At 43.2% G+C, this 25,582-nt stretch overlaps 1 long non-coding RNA gene across 2 annotated transcripts in view; it reads right to left on the reverse strand.

Annotated features, from left to right (window-relative positions):
- LOC128104462 (uncharacterized) overlaps positions 1-25,582 on the reverse strand; it is a 732,114-nt gene that overhangs the window by 343,709 nt on the left and 362,823 nt on the right. For both annotated transcript variants that reach the window (XR_008216011.1, XR_008216010.1), the window contains exon 3: positions 8,075-8,339. This is a non-coding gene — a long non-coding RNA (uncharacterized LOC128104462). The remainder of the gene's footprint in view (positions 1-8,074; positions 8,340-25,582) is intronic.

A 25,582-nucleotide genomic window follows, 5' to 3' on the forward strand; every position in this document is an offset into this window, starting at 1 on the left:
GCCAGCACAGACGCTGAGAACCAAACCCTGGGCCTCTGCGAGAGCAGTGCGTGCTCCAGACTGCTGAGCCAAACCTGCAGCCTCTGCACACGTTTGTAAAGAACTAGTAGACAGGAGTTGGAAGTGTCACCTAGGAAATATGCCAGGCTTCCTGATTTTATCATTACATAATGTGTAAATATGCCAAATTATCACGCTTCACCTTATAAATATGAGCAAATATGTAACAACCAAAATAACAATAAAGAACAATTCTACTTCAAGATAATAGTCATTTAACGAAGAGATAAGTCACAAACACAAAATAGAGAGAGCATGGATCTCAAAACATGAGCACTGAATCATTATAAACAGAAATGTGAAAATACAGGAGCAAATATGGGGTTTTTAGTTCCATAACAGATGGAAAATGTCTCAGATTAGTACAAAGTAAAACAACCACCAGGAGATAGTAGGAAATGGAGGTGGGAAGTGGGGCAGCTGTGTGCTAATGTACTCATTCATGTTTTAAGCAGGGCGTTGGCCAGTAATGTTTAAGACTAAAACATGATACCATACAAAAATGGATCTAGACAATATTTCTCCCCTAATATCTTTTTTCTTTCTTAATCATAGATTGATTAGGAACTATATTTTGATGAAATAGATCAGAATTTTTTTGATTTACCTTTATAGTTGTATTTTTTGTTGTTGTTTTTGTTTGTTCGCTTTTTTTTTTTTTTGGTCAATTTCTAATAGTTTAGTGCTATTAAAGTCAACACTTGTGGAGTACGGCGTGAGAGTGCTCACTGTACCAGTAAGAGTTTCTGAATTAAGAAGATGGCACCCACAGAAGTAGCCAGGAGCAGCCACATGCACCTGTAACACAAATGCTTGTGGAAAGATCGGGCAAAGACAGGATGGCTGAAGTGTGCTGGCCATAGCCTAGCCAAAATGTGGCCAGTTCCAGGCACAGTGTAAGATCCTGTCTCTAGGGAATAAGGAGCAATACATGTGGACACACTTTGTCCTCCTCTGGCCTTCGCATCATATACACTGGTTTGCATCCGTTTTCCCCACATGCACCCATCTGTGCACACACTCATACAAAATGAATTCAACGCTCCTGACTTTTAACATACATGTTCTCCTTTTGAAATTTAATTGAAAAATAAAACTCATGTCTATTAATGGCCAAGAACAACGACAATTTGGTTTTTTGTATACCCTATGTAGTTATCACCCAACTCTACTGCCGACCCATCCATCACCACCCACAGTCATCATCTGCAAGTGTGTCCGCCATGCACGTGTGTGGCTGAGGACACAAAATTCTGCCCTCTTACCTCATTTTCAGTAAATAACGCAGTATTAGTCATCAGAGATCCCACAACCCTTTTCAAATCTCAGTTTCTTTGGAACACAGATTTTCCGCTTCTGTTGTCCAACCTTCCATTTTCTTCTGTGTACATATGGTAAGTGGTCACAGAATCTAGAGATGGCTGTCTCGGGGAGCTGAACGTGTTGGCAACATTTTGTTCTCTTCTTCGGATCTGACACTTTTACGTTCTGCACAGTGGGCAGGTGTCATTTTCACAAAAACAAAGTTATCATTCTACCGAAAAACAAAAACAGGATCCTTAATCCAGGTTAAGACTGCCTTCCTGATTTTCTAGGGGACGAAGAAAGAAGTTAGAAGTTAAAAGATCCTGAGAATTTGAGGCAGAGAAGGGGGGAAGCAGGCGACAGTCGCAGACTCCCAATCATTTTCATTTCTCCGGCATCGTTTTGCTTGTGGTTCCACCTGAAGGATGCTCACTCAGCTCCACTGTATCTTCTTAGTCTTTGTTTTCTTCAGAAGATCAAAGGCCCTGGGAAGAGCTGCTTGTTTAACTTTAGTGGCCAGATCTAACTCTGACTCAGGTACTTTAATCCTTGGGGTACCCGAGGATGTCAAAGGAGCACCCCCATTCCACCCCTGCCCCCTCCTGTATCCCATATCTGCAGATTAACAGCTTCAGTCATTAGCAGATTGAAAATTCCTTCCCTCACTCCTCTAGTAGGGGGAGCCTCTTCTCTCTTAATAGTATGTCATTTCTGTTGTTTTATTTTCCTTAATAATGTACTTATTATTCCTCATATGAGGCTTTCTATGTTCCTCGACTCTTCAGACTTCTGTGGAGTTTTGTGAGTATTAAATAAAATGGCTTACCTGTGGGAATGAAGCAAAGCCTGTACCTTCTGTGAAGGGGAAGACAGAGCCTGACCACACTGCTCACTGTGCCCTTTGCCTCCCATGTTTATGCCCTCTGTCCCTGCCTGCCCCCCTCCCCCGCCAGGTCCTCGTGTTCTCGTGAGACCAGCTGCATGAGTGTACCTGCAGCTCTAATAATGTTGCTTGAGTCACTGACAATGAGACTGGGAAGTGTCCAGCTTCTGTCTCATAAACCACAGATCTGAAGTGGGATCCTCCACATTGGGACTCCAGTTTTTACCCTACACTAGGGATGCTCTAGACCTGGCAGGCAGGATGCCCCATGGCAGACCCATGGTAGACTGCTTCAACATACAGGGTGATGAGGAGTTCAGGACTCCTACTACTCACTGCTTTCATGCTGCTTGTGGCATGAATTTGGGTGGCTGTTAGCAGCACTACATAATGAAAAGTTTTATTTGCTCCCTGGTATTTTGCAAAATTTGCGGCCCCTCCTGGCCCCTGTATCCATTAGTACCTAATGGCATCTATCACTGCATTAAATATCCCATTAGCATGAAGCAACATCCCATTTCTAATGACACACTAAATTCATGGGGGTACGTTCTCTCATTCAAGGGAAGGAACATCAGGAGTTTTGCTAGTAAAATACAATTAACGGGGCTGACAGAATGCACTACCTACACCCTGGATGTTTTCAGCATTTACTAAACTTTTTTTTTTTTTTAAATACTGCCTTCTGTTGTTATTACGCTTAAGTACTTCTCTGTTGACTGAGATAATGCCAGAAGGGACATATGTTTGGTTTAGGCTATGAAAGCATTAATGTTCAAATTTGTAACTTTCCACCAGACATAGATTTAGGAGACGAGTCACAGTTGTTGAAGTTTTGGTTGTGAGCCTAGTCTCTAATGGCTGAACCATTTCTATAGTCCCCCAACCACAGTTCTAACAATAACTGTGATTATTAACGCATATTATTAACACATGTATGCACTTGGGTCATATTTTTTGGAGAGAACTGTTCCACAGCACAAGCCCAAACCCTTTACTGTAAGAACTTAACTGTTTACAAAATATCAAAGTTTTCCTTTACGTTGCCACAGAGCAAAGACAGCTAAGTCCAACTCAGAGCCATCCAGAGAGGTGAGGCCTGCACAGGGAATTTATCTTTCAAAACAGAGTCAGGTGAGTGAGCTTGCCATTCCACAAAGGACTCTGGGGTTCTGGGATAAACACATGGGAATCAGGTTTAGTGTGAGAGGCATTTTTAAAAAAAAGGAGACAGAAGATTACAAAATTCAGTCACATTTCAAAATTTTCTGCTACAATAATTCACTTTATGTCGAATTAATGTGGCTGATTGAACGCTTGTGCTGTAATTTAGTTATAATTAACATTTTATGGTGAGCAGATTTTACCATCTTCTTCGTGCTGCGAACTCTAAGCCATAGGTCAAAAATAGAGATGAAACAGATAAGCACAAAATACTCTCGCTGAAATATTAATGAGATTTTAATTTACTTCTTTAAAACACATCTTTCATCAACATCTGTATATAAAATCACCATTTTCAAATTTTTAAATCACATTAAAAATATAATGCACCGTCTCTAGGAAGCACCTTGGAAATCTGATACATGCAAGACATGGCAGGTAGTTCTGGCAAGTTCGCAGCCTGCTGTGGTGACAGGCATTGTCTCATGAAGCAGCAGCCGTTCAAGACAAGAGGCGGGAATCTCTTCTCCATTAACCAGGAGGTTCTGCCATAGAGGAACCTCTTCCACACACCAGCCAAGCAAAGCAGCTACTCTTCTCGATGCCATGGAGCTCCAGAGCACAGGGATCTTTCATTTGTTCCATTTACTTTAAGGGAGGGGCTCATGTTCTGAGAAGGAACTCCAGGGTTTCCGATGGAGTGAGCCCGAGGACAGGGGCCTTTCATTCTGCACTGACACTGTCTCCAGCTAATGCCTTCCAAGCGACAGTAATCTATTCTTTGTCCCTCAGTGCCTCGAATAGAACATAGGTCCTCCCCCACGCTACGAAAGAACTTTTAACAGAATCACATCTCCAGATGTTTTTGTTAAATCTTACTTTGAAATAGGGTCTTACTAAGTGACACAGGATGACTTTGAACTTGTAATCTTCAGAGTAACTGGGATTATAGGCCTGTACTACTATGCCTGGCCAAGGGTTACCATTTCTACTAACACACTAAATATTCACTCTTCTGACTCAATTCTTCAACATGTGGCTTAACAATCTGCCTATACGGTCACTTCTGTTCACCTTGCTGGATAATTCTTTCCTTTAGCTGGATTTACCATATACCTCTGACAGAGAGAGAGAGAGAGAGAGAGAGAGAGAGAGAGAGAGAGAGAGAGAGTGTCTATGTGTGTATTTGCATGAGTGTTTCGTGTCAAAGTGTACTTAAAACACACAATATCTATTATTTATTTTGTCTACTTGTAATTGGCAGAATAAATGTCTGCTTACAGAATAGCTGATTTATTGGGTTGGTACTTGGTCCTCTGGACATGAACTCCAAAGGGTTGCTTGTTTACAAAGAGGCTATCACCTGCTTCTTTCTGTACCTTGTCCCCTAGTGTGGGGTTAGGATACTGATCCATTCCCTTGAAAGTAAGACAGCCCATGACTACTTTGACCAATAGTACATGATGGAAGTGATCTTGTGTCAACCTGGGTCCATATTTTAAGGGGCCTAGAAGGCTCTTCTCCCCTCACCTTATAATATGTGCTCTGGCTAGTTCTAGTTGTTAGGTTAGAAGGTCCACTATTCACTATTCACACTAGGTAAGCCATCCCAGCCAAAGTGCTAGGTATGGAAGCTAGAGAGCCATTGTGGATATATGAAACTGTCAGGCACAGACCCCATGTGGAGAAGTCTGCAGACAGAACTGCACTGTCTATGTGTCCACACCATCTTGAGTCCCCCAGAGAAGTACCAGACATCAAGAACAGAGATGATCCCCCCAACTGCTCTGTACCTACAGTTTCCACCCACAGAACTCAAGGACACCTCACCATATTGCCATTTGTACCATCGCATTATGGGTGCTTTGTAAGGCAGTTGTAGAGAACTGGATCATTCTCAAATGCTGTAGTATATCCCATGATCTTGCTTTCAATACACTACCAACCTCTTCTCGTTCTGAAGAGAAAAGCTAGACACAAGTATGATCTTCTTGAAACTCTGTCAAGGATGGTGGGAATTTTGTGGGCTCTTTTCACCATCATTTCACCATCAGCAGACTTAATTAAGCAAGCAGGAATGTTGAAGCTGATGTCAATCCCCAAAGATTACAAACCTCATGAGGGCCTCATTTATTAAATACACTTCTTTGACTTCTCTAACAGAGTCATTGGATCACCAGGCCCACCAAGTCCAGTGTTTTCTCTGGAAATTTTACTCGGGTTAGTTAGCACCAAATACGCCCCTTTCTCTTCCTCCACCTCCTCCTCCTCCTCCTCCTCCTCCTCCTCCTCCTTCTTCTTCTTCTATCATTCAGACTTCTCCAAAGAATTGTTCACACTTGTTTCGATTTCTTCTCCTTCTGTTTATCATTCAACACACTCTGAGTGTGCCTAACAACTATTTCCTTTCTAGTTAGAAGACTCTCTTCACCAAAACCAAGCAAGTAAGCCAACAAACAAACAACAAACAGATAAACAAAAACCCAGCTGTTCATGGCAAAGAGACAGGAGGAAACTAGAAACCCAACAGAAAGTATGGATCTCATTTGTATGAGCTACATCTTATCCGTTCAGCCACAAATCTCTGCAGATAGTCAAGACTTTCTCATCATTTATACAATATTGGAAAATCCAGACCACTAGGCATTGGACACTTAAAAATAACTGCTAGAGAAAATTAACCTGGGCCTTGATTTATCTTTTCCAAGATCAGATTCTATGAAAATCAAGAACTTTCATGCCAGGAAAATACTATCTATTATTTTTTTTATTTTATTTTAAATTACCTGTATACGTGAGAGTATATACACACATGCCTGCAGGCACCTAGAGAGGTAAGGAAAAGGCACTGGATTCCCTAGATCTGAATTGTAGGCTTTAGTGACCAGCTCAACGTGGAGGCTGGGAACCAAACTCTAGGCCTTGTAAGACCAGTATGCACTGTTGGCTACTGAGCTCTCTCTCCAGTCCAGCTGCCTACCTTTTCCACAAATGATTTACAAGTGGAGCTAGGATACACACACAAGACAGAATTTGTTCTAGATCCAAATCTTTAAGTGCAAAGGCAGTCATTCACCCCTCATCAAAGAAGCTTCTTTTTGCAGCACAGAGACTGTTACAGAAAGCCACGCCTAGTCAAATGCAGATAACTGACTGTGGGATGCACAATCCCAATGGATACATCCACAGCATAACCCCCACACCTGAGGCGCAGGGAACACTGGAGAGAAGATGGAAAAATGGTAAGATGCAGAGGACCCAGACATCTGCTGCGAGACAGTGTCTTATGCATGGCAGGGAGGCTGTACCCACGAAATCTCAACAATATTGTTGCCTAAACAAGACCAGAAAAGTAATACCTGTTGGCAGTCAGTGCGGATGGGGGAAATCTCACAAGCCACCCATCCCCAGATGAAGAGCTATAATGGATGCTGGGGGGGGATCAGTCTTCTCAAGGGACAAACTCCTGATGGGTTATCCACTGCCAAGAGGTCAGCCATCAAAACAAACACAACACATGTGATCAATACTAAATGGTCTCAGCAGGCTTATTTACACGCACGCACACACACACACACACACACCACACCAATAATAAAGAAGAAGAGATCTTGAATTTGAGGGGGCAACAGGAGGAGTTGGAGGGCAAAGGAAGAGGTGGAAATGATGTAAATATCCTAGGGTCTTACGAAATTCTCAAAAAACATAAATTAAAAACGGAAAGTGTCATTACAAATGCAACACGTCTTTCTTTTCTTTGGCTCCTGAAGCTTTGCTCCATGTCTACCACAGATGGGATAAGCTCATAAAATCTGATAGGACCTGAGGTCTGGCTTTCATGCCAGATTCTTGTTCTACAACAAAGGTGAGCTATTTAGTCCACAGAAAGAGTCCCTGTGGTCTGCAAGGGCCAAACGCTCCTCAGTATCTATGCCTTCCTGACCACAGCATTTGGAAACAGGAAGGTTTCTTAGCATGACAGAAGAGACAGCTCATCCAATTCTTTACCACATCACAGGACCACACAAATTAGGGGGTACAAAATGAAGACCCCCCCCCCCTGCTCCAGTAACATACAACAGAATACACATGATGGATACCTGGTCATTCTTCCTATTCTGTATTCACTTTATTGACCATATCAGCTCCAGGTCATTCCATGGGCATAAAGGTGACACTAGACAGACCCAGATGCCCATAAAGAAGGTAGCCCAGCCTCTGAGTTCAACTAAGTCACTCTTTTCCCTTTACTTTGTGAGAAGCTCCAAACCATTCAAAGGCCTTATTAGAATTTCAAATGGAAAACTGACTACTTTGAGCGTTGTGAATCAACTACAAACGGCTTTTAAAATTGTGTCATGAGAACATACACTTGTAATTTTCTTCCTCCCTTTAAACAATATTGCTCTTTTTTTCCTCAAAGATTTATTTGTTAAGAAGCTGGTAGCAATTTATTTTTGCTGAGGGCATCAGTGTGATTTGGGGGAAGAATGTGGGGGTGGCAGGTAGCGAATCCTTGACCCAGGGTTAGCTAGCGCCTCCCAGCACTCTACCCGCCTATGGTGCGTGCCCTGTTCTTAATTAACTTCAATGCATTGATGATTTTTTTTTTTAATTCTTCATTTTCTTTTTTAAGAACTTGAAGTAAAAAACATCACTTACCTAGAACAACTTGCTTTTCAGGTGTTTCCAGTTCAGGAATCCAGGCCGGAAGTCCCAGACAGCCCCTGACAAGAACAGATGACTAGGCAGCCCCTCTTTCCTCTGATGGGGCCACTGGGTGGGAGAGCTCCTCCCAGCTCAGGAGTCTTCTGCCTACTCTGTTAGGATATCTTGTCGCTTTTGAGGGGTTCATTTTCCTGAAGACCTGGCAGGGTCATGGGACAGGGGCATTTTATTGTAGTTCCTGGTTTCTCTTTTCAAGTCCCTGGAAGTAAAGAAAGCTTCCTCAGTGTATTGAATTATTAAAGTAACTGGAGATAGAGAGAAGTTTCCAAATGCAAGAAGGTTTTTTTCTTCTTCCTGACCACCCACCCATCTATCCATCTGTCCATCCATCCATCTATCCATCCATTCATAAATTCATATATCTATGCAATTCATCTATATATCCATTTACCCCTGCAGCCAGCCATCCATTTTCTTCTGTAGTATAAAAAAAAGGCCCATATGGTGAGCAGAGATCATCTTCCATACTACTATGCAAAACAAGAGCATAGACAACTGGGGTATCATGGAGACTGCCTCCACCAGAAACCACCCACAGCAGCAGAAACTCTCTGAAATGGTCTTTCTTCTGCATAGAAGGCTTAATGCTAAAGACTACTAAAACACGTGAAAAGTAGGTTGAGAGATTAAAATTACCATCTCTATGCAACAACAATTAATGAGAAAAGAGGCCACGAATTTTAAAGGGAGCTAAGAGCGGTATATAGGAGGGTTTGAAGGGAGGAATGGGAAGGGGAAAATAATGTTATTATATTATAATCTCAAAAATAAAAGAAATAAAAATTAAAATTAGAATCTCAAACTTAATAAAGAGTTGTTCCTGGGTCTGGACAAAGGGGCCACCTGTCTGGCAGAAAGACTTAATCAAGATTAATTTAACAATTTCTTGATTTACAAAGTGTTACTAGGCATCATCTATAGGGAAAACGTGCATATACTGTCAAACTGGAAGTTCTCTGCCTACTTCCCCTTTAAGTTATGTAATTCTATCCTGGGCAAAATGCTTGAATGGCCAGGCAAAGGGTTAACCCCTAATTCCCCATAAGCATGATGCAGTAGATGATCCAAACACTGAGGAAAGATTTGGAGATGATGCCTATGAAGAAGGAAAAGCCTCTGACTATAGTAGTTAGAAATAGAGAAGACTGTCCCCTGCTGAGCCAGCTGAATTCTATGCTTCTGAGTAGGCTGTGAGCTCCATTATCTCCTTGGCCTCCAGTATCCCACCTAAGCTATATACTCCTGTGCTGATTGTAGAGGATTTTTATGGAGGAAGCTGATTGCTTTCCTTCACGGGATAGCATCCCTCTCAGACCAGAGCAATTAAGCAAGAGGTAATGAGAAAAGATCTCATTGGGACCTCCTGGCCCCAAGTAGGGAAGACAGTGAAATCCTTTTCTTCATTTCTTGGAGAGCCCGCCCCTGTCTTTGACTCCAGTGTTTGAGCTTTAAGGTTTCTTTCCACCCATGTGAGTCTATATTGCTCAGGAATGGTCCTGGAGAGGCTGTGAAACTGCTCTGAATCACAGTCAGTCACCTACAAAATTAGGCCTCATGGTGGTGACTCAGGAGAGAATTTGAGGACAACTCCCAACACACGGGCTAGCTCAGGACAGGCCCGTCTGTCTTGGCTTGTGGATCCCTTCCATCCCAGCTTCGTTCATTCAGAGAAGACTGACGTATGACCTAGCAGAGCAGTGCTTAAATTCCGTTGTTTAGTACGCCTTCTGGCCTTTGGTATGTACTGATGCTGTAGATGATGCCTGAACCATTTTGTTTTGTCACAAATTCTACCCACAGGAGACGTTTTCCTGTCCCCTCTTTAGGTAACTAGAAAAAAAATCCTTCCAAAAAGCTCTCCTTCCCTCACCCCAGCCTCTCTCTGCCTCCCGCCCTCCCTCCCTCCCTCCCTCCCGCCCTCCCTGCTCCTTATGTCCTCTCTCTTTCACCACCATCATTTAAAACATAATGTCCAGGCCTACAGAGATTACCTGCTGTCTAAGACATGCAATTACGATTCTTGCAGCGTATGGATGGCTTTCCTGGGCTCACCTACTTTCTACCTGGTACCCTTGAGCAACTTGGCCCTACTGTCAGTCATTTCTTCTCATGCCCCACCCCCATTCCTTATCCCTCCAATCTTGAGCTTGTTTTCCTATACCTTGGTATGATATCTTTCCTTCAGTAGAAGCACTATAAGCGATTTTTAGTGGCCTGTTCTTGCTCTGAACAATTAACCTGTGTAACTGAATGTGGTGTTTTGAATGAAAATGGCCCACAGGGAGTGACGCCATTAGGAGGTGTGGCCTTGTTGGAGTAGGTGTGGCTTTGTTGGATTAAATGTGCCACTGGGGTGGGCTTTGGGGTTTCAGAAGCTCAAGTCAAGCCCAGTGTCTCTCTCTCTCTTCCTGCTGACTGCTAATCTGGATGTAGAACTCACAGCTCCTTCTCCAGCACCATGTCTGCCTGCATGTCATCATTCCCACCATGCTTCCCTCCATGGAGATAATGGACTAACCTCTGAACTGTAAGCTGGCCCCAATTAAATGTTTCTGAATAAAGTTGCCGGGGTCATGGCATCTCTTCACAGCAACAGAAGTCCTGACTAAGACACTGAAACATGTCAGCAAGGCCTCATGTCAGGCACACCTGAACTCACCTATGATGAGAAGATAACCACCACCTCTATGGTGGGTGCTCCTCTTAGCCTGCCTGGCTAACTGAGCTAGTCAGTCATCACCCCACTTTGGGGTACTTCTTTCCTTCTCTCCCTCCTATATGCTCAGTTGAGAGGTACAAATGACATGGAGGAAAGATGAAAGAATGAATGAGTATTTAAAACATATAGAGTGAGCAAGCTACCATGAATAAGACCAGCAAAAGTATAAATATTAAAAAATTAAACGTGGAAAATGCCAGAGAATAATAGGATTCTTTGAACTCTTTTGCTTTGTTTTGGTTGTTTTTTTTTAATTTTTCTTTTTTGAGATAACTGTGGATCCACAAGCAACTAAAAAAATAATAATATAGAAAACTCCCATTACTTTGTATTAGTTACTTTTCTGTTACTGTAATAAAATTTTATAATCAAAAGTAATCAATAGAAGATAGTTTCTTTGGGTTTACAGTTTCAGATGGATAAGAGTCATGGCAGAGAGGTATGGAAGCAAGGTGCTGGAGCAGGAAGATCAGGGGTCACATGTCCATCCACATGCAGGAAGGAGAGAGTGAGCTGGAAATGGAGCCAGACTATGCAACCCCAAGGCTGACACACTTCCTCCAGCAAGGTTGCACCTCCTTAAAGGTACCAGAACCTCACCAAACAGAGCTACCACCTGGAGAGCAAGTGTTCAAATACATGAGCCTACAGAGGACATTTCTCATTCAAACCACAACATGCCTTTTACCTAGTTTCCTCTAAGGATATGAAACAGAATTTCAACTGAGAAGCAGGCATTGGTGAAGAAAGGTCAAGGTATAGCTCTGTCTCTCTTCCCATCTCTGAGTGTCCTTTCACAGGCATACCCACTTCCTCCATCCCAACTCTCTTCTTGATCCAAGGCTATTACCAACCTGTTTGGCATTTCAGTGACTTTGCCAGTTGAAGAAGATCATGTAATTAGAACCATAGCTATTGCTGAGTAGTGGTCCACATAGTGAATACACATAAGTCGACCAACCATTCATTTTTTTTAAGAGTATCTGGACTATTTACATCTTTGGGACTATTACAAACGAAAGTACCACAAGTATTCCTGCATAGGTTTGTGTGTGTGTGTAAGTTTTCATTCCTTTGGTGTGAAAGTCCAAGAATGCAGTTGCTAGGCTAGGTCTTATATGGGTGGTCACTGACTTACAGTGATTCAACTTGTGATTTTTCAACCTCACAATGGAGCTTTTTAAAAAACAATATACAGGCCGGGCGGGTGGTGGCGCACGCCTTTAATCCCAGCACTCGGGAGGCAGAGGCAGGCGGATCTCTGTGAGTTCGAGGCCAGCCTGGTCTACAAAGTGAGTACCAGGAAAGGCGCAAAGCTACACAGAGAAACCCTGTCTCGAAAAACCAAAAAAAAAAAAAAAAACAACAACAACAACAAAAAAACAATATACATTCAGTGGATATGAACTTTGAATTTTGATCTTTTCTTGGACTATTGCTGTAGTTTCATACAGTTGTGTGTTGATGGGAAGTAGTAATGAGAATCAGTCCCTTGTCAGTCATACAATTACAAGGGCGAGTCACACTCTACAGCATACTTTGTACTAAGTATGACACTCAGGAAGGATAGCTGTATTAAAAAGATTGTCTAAATATTGTACTAAATATATCTTCAAAGTATGTTATGCTGTTTTCTTTCTCTTCTTCCTGCTGCTGTTTCTCAGTTTTTTATTCTTTTTGTAAGACAAGGTTTCATAGAGCCTCAGGCTGGCCTTGAACTCACGATGTAGCCAAGGATGATCTTGAACTCCTGAGTCATTTCTTCTCAGCCTTTTAGTGCTGAGATAGCAAACAGATGTGACCACGCCCAGCTGATTTATGTCTTCAATTTAGGATGGATTCATGGGGAGGTAACCCACTGTCAACTGAGATGCATCTTGAATCACACGGTTTTCTGTCTTTAGTCCTCCAGTATCACTTTACAATCCCACCAGCAAAATCCAATTTGGCTGCTCTGCATTCTTCCCAGAATTTGGTATCACCGCAAATTTCATATTTTATCCATTCTAACATGTTTGTCGTGCTGGCTCATCACAGGTTTAATCTGTAGTTTCTGAACGGCTAATGACATTGAACGTATTTCTTCTATGTGCTTATCTGACATTTACACACCATCTTGGGTGAATTTCTGTCCATGTTATTTACCTATTTTCCACTTGACCTGCCTCGATGCTGCTGAGTTGTAAGAATTCCTTCTGTAGTCTGGGCACTGCTCCTCTGCTGAATATGTGGTTTGCAAATATTTTCTTCCAATCTGTGGGTGGTCTGTTCACTGTTCCATTAAAAGTTTTTGTAAAACAGTGCTGGATTTTGTTGAAGTCCAATTTAGCATTTCTGAAGATTTTTAAAAAATTAATGTGTATGTGTGTGAGTTTAGGTGAATGAATGTCACCCTTGTGCAAGTGCCCGCAGAGGCCAGAAGAGGGTGTCAGATTTCCAGAAGATAGAGTTACATGGGCGCTAGGAACCAAACTCAGGTCCCTTGCAAGTACTCAGAAATGCTGAACCATCTCTCCAGCCCTAATTTAGCAATTTTTACTTAAAAAACGAATCATGCTTTTGGCTTTATCTAAGACATCATTGGCTAGCTGTAGATCCTGGAGAGCCTTCCTTCTGAAAAGATTTTTCTAAGAAGTCTTTTTCAAGGTCTATGATGTATATTTGAACTCTGTAATGAACTTGGAATTCATTTGTCTATGCAAGCTGGACTTGGGCTGAGTTGTATTTTTGTTTGCCTATGGGTGCCCAACTGTGCCAGCAACACTGGCTGCAAGTCTGGCTCTCCTCCACTGAACTGCTTTTATACCTCTGTCACACTGGCTGCAAGTCAAAATCATTTGGAAATAGTCACAAAGGTCTGTTTCTGGGCTCTCTGTTCTTCCAAATCGATCTGTGTGACGACGGCTATGGTGTTGACTGCCACAGCTCTGTAGGAAGTCTTCAGATCCAGTGCCATGATGTCCTTTTGCCCCGTTCTTCTCCCTCAACATCACTAGAGTCGTTCTTTGTCTTTCCATGTGCATTTTAAAATACTGTTGCTTGAATTTGCAACAAACAAACAAGCAACCATGACTTCCTGGGGTTTTGACGGGAATAACCTTGAGCTTACATGCCTCTCGGAGGGGAGCTGGCATCTTCTCTAGCTGGTCTCGCCAATCCAGTGCATCTTGTCCGCAGAGTGCCTCTGAGTTCTCCCATAGCATCTTGTACCTCTCAGGGAGCAAGTCCTGCATACACCTTGGTCGACTGGCAGCCAAGTATTTCTTGCTTTTGGGTATCATAAATGACAGTGTGTTGTTAATTTTAGTTTTCCTTGGCATCATATAGACAGACAACTGATTTTGTTTATATTTTTCTTGTACTCCATGACAGTGATGAACTTGCTCATTCTAGGAGGTTTTATTACTATTATGTTTGGAAGTTCCAAGAACTCCTGTGCTGAGTGTCCTTCCTCCTTCCCCGCCTTCTCCTCCCTCCAATCCCTTCCTTTCCTCTTCCTTTCCACATCTTTCTTCTCCTTCCTCCCCTCTCTGATTTCCCATCCCCCTCCCCATCTTTCTTCTTCCTTCTTCTCTTCTTTCATTTCTTCTCTCCCTTCATCCTTTCCTTATTTCCTTCCCTTTCCCCTCAGCATGCCAACCAAGACTTTCAGGACTCTGTGGTTAGCATTATACAGGCTTCTATAACTGCTGTTTATGAAGTTAAGATTTTAATTTCCTTTTTCTAAGAGCTTTGTAAAGAATCATGGATGAGTACTAAATTCTGTTGAAAGACACTTTACAGCAATTGATAAGAGCATGTGACTCTTCTTTTTTAAGTTCTTTAATATAGTGGGTTATATTGGTTGCTCTTTAAATTTTAACCCATCTTGGGGTACTAGAATCAACCATTTGGTCACAGTATGTAATTCTTTTTATATGGTGATGGATGTTTTCTAACATGTGTTAAAGGTTCATAGGAATACCACCCACACTTCTTCTGGACCACCTGTGCTTCCCCTGCGCCACCTGCGCCTGCCCTGTGCCTGCCCTGCGCCGCCTGCCCTGCGCCTGCCCTGCGCCACCTGCACTTGTCCTGTGCCACCTGTGCTTGTCCTGTACCACCTGCGCCTGCCCTGTGCCACCTGCTCTTGTCCTGTGCCACCTGTGCTTGCCCTGTGCCACCTGCACTTCCCCTTACCACCCACACTTGCCCTGTTTCACCCGCACTTGCCCTGCTTTGGGGTTGTTCTTGCCTGTCTTCGATATCAGGACAATATTAGTGTCATAAAACAGAACAGGTTTCCTTGCTAGGTGAAACTGTGTAGGGTTGGTGTTGACTCTTCTCTAGACATTCACTAACTGCCCCCAGTGAGCAAGTCCCACGAGGGTCAGTGGCTTCTCTGTGATTCTTCAACACACATTCCATACCTTACCTCCCCAGTTCCCCCACAACTGGGCAAAGCCGAGTGCTTATAATCAACTACTTATTCCAGAATACAGTAGTCACCTTTGTACCTGTGGTGACTGTGTATGTGTATATTCCACCACCTCCAGTGGATGCCTGAAACATAACATATTAACAAACCCTATATATACTATCTTTTAGTTCCTAGGCATACATACCGACTACAAAACTTAGTTTATAAATTAGACATACTCAGGAATTAACAATACTAAAATAGAACAATAATGATGACATACTGAAACAAAGTTGCCAGCATTACTACTCTTGTGCTTTGGGGCAATAAGTAACTTGAGGGTTATTTGAACACAAGGATTTTAATACCACAACAGTCAATCTGATACTTCAAATGGCTATAAAATGGGTTAGCAGCATATACTGCCTGGATACTCTGCAAAGCAGGAGGATTCACATTGCTGATAGACCAGGGCAAGATGGTATAAGGTTTCACTACTCTCTGTAGAACACAACAAACTTAAAACATATTATTTATTTCTGCAACTTTTATCCAACTTCTTAGGATCACAATTAACTGAGAATAACCATAGCTGTAGCTAAGGAGGGATGGTTATACTCATAACTATTCTGCTTCCCGATTCTATCCTGACTGACATCTGCCGAACACCCAAAACATGCCAAGCATTCTACAGCTGTGAGCAATTCCACAAGGACCACCGGCCAGCCTGATTGTACAGAGACAGAACAGAAGAACGGAGATGTTGAGCGCGCTAGGAGCAGCCAGCACAGATCAGAAGCAAGACTCAACTACAGCTGAACCTCCTTCCTCTAGCTCCTGGAAATGCTTTCTCAGACACTCAGCTCCTCTTTTGGAGGAAAACAGGCTACGAGTCTCCGAGAACCGAGACACAGCACTGAGCCGAGTCTCACCTCTCTTGTCACATGTAACCTGTGCCTTTCCTTTTGTGTTTGCTTCCTCATCGGGGCCACCGGCCGTTCACTTATGTCTTAGTTTCTTTCCCCATTGCTGTGCTAAAACACCCTGACACAAGCAACTTCAGGGAAAGAGGGTTAATTCTGGCTCCCAGTTCCAGGGAGCAGTAAATCACAGTGGGGAAGTTGAGGCGGCAGGAGCTGGAAGCAGCTGCCGCACTGCCCCTGCAATCAGGACTCAGAGAGCGAGCACCCAACGCTTGTGCTCAGTTCATTTTCTCCTCTGTCTGCAGTCCAGGACTCCACACAGGAAAATGGCCCCCACACAGTTAAGGTAGTGTCACCGCTAGCTCCCGCTGTTATCTTGACACAGCCCAGAATCATCTGAGGGAATCTCATTTCAGGGATTGCCTAGCTCAGCTTAGCTTGTGGCCATGTCTGTAAGGACCTGTCTTGATTGAAGTGGGAGGGCCCAGTCCACTAAGGGCGGCACCATCCCTAGGGAGGTGAGTCTTGGCTACAGAAGAAAGCTAGCTAAGTACACTCGAGAACAAGCCAGCAAACATCACCCTTCCAGTTACTCCACGGTTCCTGCTTGAGCTCCTTTCCTCAATTCCCTCAGTGATGTGTTGTGAACTGGAAGTATAAGCTGAAACAAACCCATTCCTTCCCAAGTTACTTCACAGAAACAGGGAAGTAAACTAGAACAATGGGTCTTCCCATATCAATTAACCTAACTGAGGTAGTCCCGTTGAACCATTTTCAGAGGCTAACCTTAATCTAGATGATCTCTCACCTGTGTGCCTGGAGACACCCTTCCTAGGCAATTCTAGAGCCTGTCAAGTAGACGTTAGTACTATCCATCTCAGCCTCTTTTCCTTGTTTCATTCTTTGCCAGCTGGGGATTTTGCCTCTGGGCTTGCCTGTATCCCAGTCTCCCCTTACCCCTCACATCCCCATTCTTTTATACTGTTGGAAGGTAAGAAGTTCCAGGTAACGCATCTTCCTTAGGTTCATCAGCCCTCATGAGAGCAAACCACAGGCCTAGGACCAAGGGATCCTTGGATGGAGTGGACAGCATACCATACCAAACGCAAGGAGCTCCCACTGCTAAGAAAGCAGCTGCAGCCAGGGGTGCTGGGAACCACGCAGCTGCTGCATTACCTCCGGGAAAAGATGCTCTGTCACTGTGAGCAGTCTTCATATCATTCTGGTTCATTTTTGCCTACTCTGGGGTCAGTCATCAATTTATTAAAATATGTATTACAACTCAAGAAACAGTATTAATGCATAAATCATTTTGGGCACAGAAATGAACATTTAAGACAATGCATGCTAGACCTAGTCCATTCAGTATACCTGCCCCTGTTTTTTCTCTAAGTGCCTTTGCTTAGGAAAAGTCATCAAATATCATTAGAAATTAGTAATAATTTTAAAACGATCTTGAAGAATTTAAGGGAGAAGGGAAGAGAGGAGAGAGAAGAGAAGAAAGGAGAGAGAGAGAGAGAGAGAGAGAGAGAGAGAGAGAGAGAGAGAGGAGAGAGGGGAGAGAGAGAGACAAGAGAGAGACTCCAACAAGAGGAAGGGAGAAAGAGGAAGGTTAAGCTCAAAGGCAGAGAGAGCGAAATGGACCAGATTATACAAAATTAAAAAGCAAACACGGGCAGACAATTTGTGCGGAGTGATTGCAAGCAATTACAGTCTGGCTTTTCTGGAGGGGAGATGGGGGAGGGGTGGCTTCCGCTTAAAAGGAGACTTTATTCACCCTGATCAGCTTTGCTACCGTCCTCTTTTATTCTTGGATATCAATTTAAAGAAGAAGAAGGAGAAAAAAGAAGTCAGATGTAACGTGTTCACCCCCATGAATCCACCCCTGGGCAGAGAGTGAGAATTTAAGCTTCCAATCAGTTCTTTCTATAGCCCTGAAAACCAATTTGTTCATAAAGAATCAAATAAGGCAGGGGTGGGGGAGGGGAAAACACAACAAGAGCATGTGTTTCTTTTGGAGGAGAGCTTCAATTTTACTCTAATTGTCTAAAGACGGGGCTGCTTTGATCTGAAGAATTATCTTTGGGCCTCAAACGATGGCTGCTAATGTCACAGCTGTGCTGAGGCCTGGTCACACCGAGGAGCTTGGGGGTCCAACTCAGGCCCAGACCCGCCCCAGTTCCATCTCTCCTTATCTTTCCTTTGTCCAGATAGAAAAGTTTATTTGCTTCCCTGCCCCTAATCCCTGAAAGGCCACCACTCAGATGATTTTCCTCAGGTTCCTTTGTAGGCAGGGCTGTTGGGTAAGGGACATAATGGGGACTGTGAAGGCTAGGCAGGAGCAGGCAGTCTTATGGTTACAGAGCAGGCAGGGCTGGATGTGAATGACCCAAGAGGGCCAGTATCTCACTTGATCCACTGCTCTTGGCCTTGGGTACCGCCTCAGCTTGGGCCAGAGCATACCATAAACAGTCCTGATGCTTATGAGGACCACAGAGACTGCTTTCTGGCATTTTCTCTGACTACCATAGTCTGAGTGGCTACTCACCATCTCTCTAGGCCAGGCTATGATAAAACAGCAGGCAGCCCAGGATACAGAGCTAAGCAATTCATCTCTCAGAGAAGGAGAGGCAAGCGCAGAATCTGAAAGCTGAGTCTTTTTCAATGTTTTCCTTCTTGCATCTGAAAGGTGACCAGCAGGTCCCTTTCCCTCCCCATTGTGTGGGGTGGATCTGGTGCTCCTGGTATGGTTCCCTCTACACTGAACCTTGTATGTCTCACCTCAGAGCCTTGTGTTGTAATTTGGAAAACAAAATAAACACACACAAACACAAAACAAAACAAAACAAAAACCCCAAGTGGTATGAAATGTTGGGTTCTGGAAAAGAATATGTAGGTGGTAAATCACCAGGGATTAGTGTCAACAAGTCTACTTTCCAAAGTAGAAACTCACGTCATGTCTGACAGCATGAGATAGAAGGGCATCCTGACTATGCGCATCCTGCATCTCAAAGCTCTAGTCCCTTCCATACCCTCAAGGCATCCCTATCTTCATGGTCTAAGATGGCTGCCCCTGAATTCCAAGCAGCAAGAAGGGAAGAAGCAGCCGGGCGGTGGTGGCACACGCCTTTAATCCCAGCACTCGGGAGGCAGAGCCAGGCGGATCTCTGTGAGTTCAAGGCCAGCCTGGTCTACAAAGTGAGTTCCAGGAAAGGCGCAAAACTACAGAGAAACCCTGTCTCGAAAAACCAAAAAAAAAAAAAAAGAAGGGAAGAAGCTAAGAAGGACAGGAGCAGACACAGCTCAAGGCAAGTTCCTAGAAGTTGCTGTTCCTGCTTATCTGCCTGCTCCCATTTAGCGGCAAGGAAGAGTGGGCAAAGTTGCCATGAAGCACCCAATAATGAAAGTATTGCGTTGCTATGAGAGATGGAGAAGGAATATAGGAGACGTCAATATCTATCAAAAATGCCCTGATTACAAACCCATAGCTTCAACTTGGCCTGTCTTTCCATAGTGTCAGTTAAAACCTTACCAACAGACCTTGACAACAGTCTTCTCCTTCCTGGCTTGATCATATTGAGAGGAGGGGAAGGGAATTAAGGGTCTATGTGTCCGTATGTTAGACAGCAATTGACATCAACACCTCCGAGGTAAGAAAGGAAGGCCTCTTTAAACTCAAAGAACTGCTGAGGTCCTTATCTGTGGACCACTGTTCAAGTGTGTGAAGATACAGAGGAAAGGCCTCCATCTTTCCCATCACCCAGCCCCACTCCCTGATCAGATAAGAAAGTCCTTGGAAAAGACAGTACTTACCTGTGAGCCAGGTGGGTAAGAACAAGTCACCAAAGAAGCTACAAGTGAACGGCCAGGCAGAGAAAGAGACCAGTGGACCACCTCTCCGAGGTAGGTGGAAATGCATGGGAAGATGCCACAGGATAGTCAAGGGGAGGTGTCCAAAGTGGTACAGGACACGTGTACATAGATATGCTGTGGCCTCAGATCTACTGGAAAGATTGGAATATGCATTCTCCAGTTCTCCAAGGTTTAGTGAACCAATATCACCATGTTTCTAGGTACAAGTTCTCAGAGTTCACTGGCCACTGAAACCACCTAGGGATTTTGACAACATACTGACTCCTAATTTAACTTTCAGGTTTCATATCTCCAACACAATTGCTCCCTGTGTGCATAGAAGTTAGAGAATTGGTTCCCTAGAACCATGATTTTCCACCTTCAGTGTGTGTACACATCACCCTGAGAGTACGGAGCAATACTAATTCTTATTCATGAGGTCCAAGGTGGGACTTAAGAGTCATCTTAAAAGTTCCAGATGATGCCACTGATGTTCATTTGTGGGGTGGGGCACTTTGAAGAGAAATGCAATCCTTTCATGTTTCCCATGGATACCTGCGGCTCTGTCATCACAGAGACTCCACACGTTGTACCGGGTTAAAATTGTGCTATTGGCTGTGATAAGCAGCCATGTCACTTGCTTGGTTGGTCTACATCTGCCTTCACATTTGCGTGTAGTTCATTAAATGGATGATCTAGAATGGCCCACATCGAATCTAGCAGAATGCCAGACACCATGAGTGCTTCCTACAGCAAACTTTTACATTAATAATTAGTGCTAAGAAGCAAGTAGTTCCTACTAGTAAAAGTGACACAAGAAAACAGCAATAGCCCCACACAGCACCACTTCCACAGTTCCCACCTCCCCAAAATTATAGTTCTAAATGAGCTTCCAGAATCATGTTGTGACAGGTACAAACTCACACGCATTCACTTAGTAAGACATCTCTACAAAGCAAAATTCCTCCCTCCGCAGATACGTTTGCAGAGGTGGCACCCAGGAAATTAAATGTACAAGAATCATTAACATGGAAGTTGTGAGTTTAATTCCCTACAAGGGGTGCTGACAAACTGAGATTGTTTATCTATTTATCTCCATGGTTACATGGTTCCTCTGGAGTCTGATGCCTTTCTCAGAACTCAGAGTCTTTTGCTCCCTCCTTTGGATGAAGACCTACCCTTCTTGGCTTGCATCTTGAGGGTCCCATGCTCTCAGAAGCCAAAGAAACTGACACCCCAAGATCAACAAGACTCTACAGTGTGATTGCAGAGGACAAAATGAAGGCCTGCTTCAGAACATAATTTCTTTTTTGGCGGCAGATTCCTTCAGAACTTTTCCTTAGAGGAAGCAATGTAACACTTAATATCTAATGACACCTATTAAGGAATTCATTAAAGAAAACCCTGTAACAAGACATGTTATCACAGGCAACAATTAACAGGAATCTTGATTGCTCTTTGGGTGTGCGACTGGCGTGGTGTTTCCTTTTTTAACAGTGTCTCCACAAAATGGCATGTGGAGCAGAAAATTGTCTTTCTGAGGCACATCTGGTTGCTACTCGAGTGCTCCATGGAAGTTCAAAGAGTTAGGCCAAGAGGCTATTTCTGCCCTACATGTGTTAACATGAGCAAAACAGACCTCTGCTTCCCAGATCTCTTTAAGCCTCATTTATCTCTGCCCTCAAAGTGTCATTCTCTGTACTTTCGATGGACACGGGTAATAGTGGAGGAATGAGAGTTCATGACCCTTTAGGGACAGGATATTCTTGGAACTAGGTCAGAGGGAATTATAGGAGGAAGGTGTTTCTAGTAATCCCTTTTTGGGAGGCCTTCACATAAAGGACACTAGAGTAGCTCCATTCTCATCCCTTGTGGAAGTAGAGAATGAAAATGGAGTCTGTATCTTTAGGTCTAGTCTTGGCCTGGAAGACCCTAAGGCATTTAGAGACACCTGGAAGGACTGACATGTTAACTATGGGTAGTAGCTTGCTCCTTGGTGACAAGCCACCTACCTACCTTCTGATACTGCCAATGGGATGTCAGTGGATCCAATGCTCTTGCATCTTGTACTCTCATCCCTGAGTCTGGTGTGGACATTTACCTCTATAAGCAACTCAACCCTTCTAATCTTTGATTTTGCCTTAGAGACCCCCAGAATGGGGGGTTTAAATGAACATGTCCTTATTTGAGAAACGTAAGAGAAATTACCACAGGTCCTACAGACAAATGGGACACAAATCCAGGTTTTCTAACTCTCATTTTAGAGATCTCTTTTTAAAAGAGAGCAAAGGTCCATATGTGAAGACTCCAATACATATTTATATATGTATTGTTCAGATATATGTAAGCCATTTGAACTATCTCACCCATAGCTACACAATGTATAGTCATGGTTATCGGGCTTAGAGGGACTAGGAAATTAGTTTTCATAGGCCATTGCTCGTACTATAGATTTGGATGGAGTCACAAAGCTTCAGGTTTGCTACCAAAGCTCTATCACACTGATAGGGAACTATTTCTACCTGAGCTACCAAGAGGAGAAGCAGTGTTTTGAGTTGGGAAGCTCAGCACTGCTTGAGTTAGAAGTTTGTTATTCTGTTTGTCCTTCTACATTCTACCCTCTACCCATCTCCACCAAGCTGTGGGGGGTGACCCTCCTGAGGGAGACTGGCCTCTAAGACTGTATCTCCCTACTCATCTTCTGTTTCCCTTTAGGTGTGATCAATGAGAAAGGCCAGACAGAGGTTAGAGGTCAGGTTATTGGTAGCTTTGGTCCTTTCCTGCCTCATCTTGGTTTTGGCAGGAGCTATGTCCCATAGCCTATGGCGGCACAGCTCCTGATGGAGCATTCCTTTCCCATGACCACAGACCCTGTCATGACCCAGACACACAGCTCCCCATCCGGCCATGTCTATGTACTGAGGTACTCCATTCCTGTCAGTTCCCTTCACTCTTATATTACAAACAGTTTCATTATTGAACTCCTCATTAAAAGGAATACTTCATGTTAGCTTTTTGTTCTGTCAAAACCAGACTAGTACTGGGGACACCTGGAGGGATGTAGCTCGGCTGACTGAGTAGTCACTTCCATCTGAAGAGCGAGATGAGGAAATATGGAGCAAATATGTGGGTACCAGGAGCAGGTGGCAAGACCTGCCTTCTGAGCACATCATCTGGCTTGCTTTGGCTTGTCTCCTTTAAGCCAAATGTGGCCCCAGTAAACCCAGAGGCTCTCACTTCTAGTCTCACCACTGACATATGGATCCCATGATTCTCTCTCTTACTTGCCTGCTAAGAATAGTGTGCCGCTCCCTGCAATATCCAAACTCCCATCTCATGCGAAGTTGTCTTAAATGCTAAAACAAACACTAACTGCACTGGTTTCCCCATCTGTTTCTTTAACAAATGGGGGCTTAAGCCCACGGGGACGCTGCATGGGTCAGGGAAACATCAAATGAACACTTGTGAATAAAAACAAATGTTTCCGAAGATCGCAAGATATTTCAAACAGAGCACTCCATTGGCCTGGCTGCCTCCCTTCCGATGCCTGCACAAGATCCCGATGACAGCATTATTTGCTTGAATTGGATTTGTTTCTCTGTATAGAAACAACACACAAGGAACCTGGCATAGGAAACAGCTACTGGGTCCTGTATGACTTTCCAGGACACCGAGCCAGACAGGAATGAGACAAGAGCTGGAAACCATACCAAGGGAACTCACTCTTGAGGATCCACATTGCTGCTTTTCTTTTACTGTGAAAAATACCAAGATCAGAGCCAGCTCAGCAGACAAAAGTGCTTTCTATAAAGCCCAACAGCCTGAGTTCAATCCCTGGGACCCACGTGGGGGAAGACCCATGTGGTGGAAGGTGAGAACAGATTCCTGCAGGCTACAATGTGTTATGGCACAGGCATGCCCCTTGCATCACAAAATAAATGCAAAGATTTTATACACACACACACACACACACACACACACACACACACACACACACACACACACGGACTTGAATTGTGACATCATAACACTGGGCCAGGAAGAAGAAGAGAAGACAGAAGAAGGTGAGGAGGAGGCAGCCCAGTGATTGACCCCATTGTTGGGGTCAATTTGATGCAGTTAGAGAGCCTGGATTACCCACCCTGAGTAGGTGTCCCTGACATGACTACATGAATGGGCTCCTTAATCTCTCCAACCCACTTCCATCACCACTGTTGACTTTCTCATCCAGCCCAGGAACTAGACTGTGTATCAGTGTGTCTTACTCCATTTCACACATCTCCAGAGCCTAATCATATGCCTGGGAGCACATATGCGTGGGAGCACTAATGGAGTCAATCTGTGAATGGATAAGAGATGAACTGATGAACAGAAAAATGAACAATAGATAACATTGTCTCTCCATCTCACAGACTATTTCATTCAGAGTGTGGGGAGGAGGTGATTCCCACCAGAAGGATCTTCTTTTTGGGGGGTATTGGGTCATTTGTCCTTACTTTTCTTGGGGGTTCCCCATCGTCTTCCTCCCTCCCTCTGCCTGTCCTGCATGCTGATCTTTGCTTTTACTTTGTATCTCTTGGTGACTATTCCTCGGGTTTTAGTCCTGCTATCAGGGAGGCCAACATCACTTTTCACCTAAAGGGAGGTGTGTTTTTAAAATAACAGGGCTGCTAGAAATAATGAAACTATTGTAATATAAAATATTAACTTATTCAACAATATATGGACTTTGTTGATGGGCTTATAATTTTATTTAAAAGTTATTTTCAAAAATGAAATTCTTTCTACCAAACAAATGTAATATGCATTTGGGTCCATGGAAGCAAAATAAAAATAGTTTGCTAAATCATTTATCTATGGAACAACACCACTAATGGAACAATGATGTTCAGGACATATTCATATATTTTAATTTTTTTTAGCTATAGCCATATCTAATATTACTGTGTCATGGGCTTTTCCTTAAAAGTGTATTTTAATATGGATTTATTTTTTAATCTTTTTGTTTTGTGAAATTAGATGTATTCTTCTTCAAAGTTATGTTTTGAAGCTTTTAGAAGAATTGTAGAGAGAAAAGTACTAAAGTTCTATTTCATTGTTTAAAAATGTAGACATCTTCAGTGGAGTCTTACTATAAATTGTAATAATATTTTAAATTGAGAAAATACTTCCTCCAAAGTTACTGAAAATGTCACAAGTTTAATGCAAGTTCTACTAGAGCCTACCTCAATTCTCTACTTTCACATGAAAATATGCAAATGCTTGTGCTAAACTCTTCCCACCTTTCACTTTCCCAGTGCTGCGATCAAAGCCATGGCCTCCTGCACGCCAAACAGCTCTTGCAGGCTAGCTCCAGTATTTTCTGAGATTCTCTTGTTTTACCTACTGATTGCTTGGAAAGTTTTTTTTTGTTTTTGTTTTTTTGTGTTCAGGAAACCTCTTCAGTAAATTGTCTCTAAATTATATGTGATCTCAAACCCCAAGTCAGTTTTATTCCAACTAGAAAGAATATAACTATCTAAATCAAAAGAGAAAGATTCTTCCTACCA

This window comes from Peromyscus californicus, unplaced genomic scaffold (assembly GCF_007827085.1).
Source record: "Peromyscus californicus insignis strain IS unplaced genomic scaffold, ASM782708v3 Scaffold_8__1_contigs__length_139910024, whole genome shotgun sequence".
Classification (NCBI taxonomy): Eukaryota; Metazoa; Chordata; class Mammalia; order Rodentia; family Cricetidae; genus Peromyscus; species Peromyscus californicus.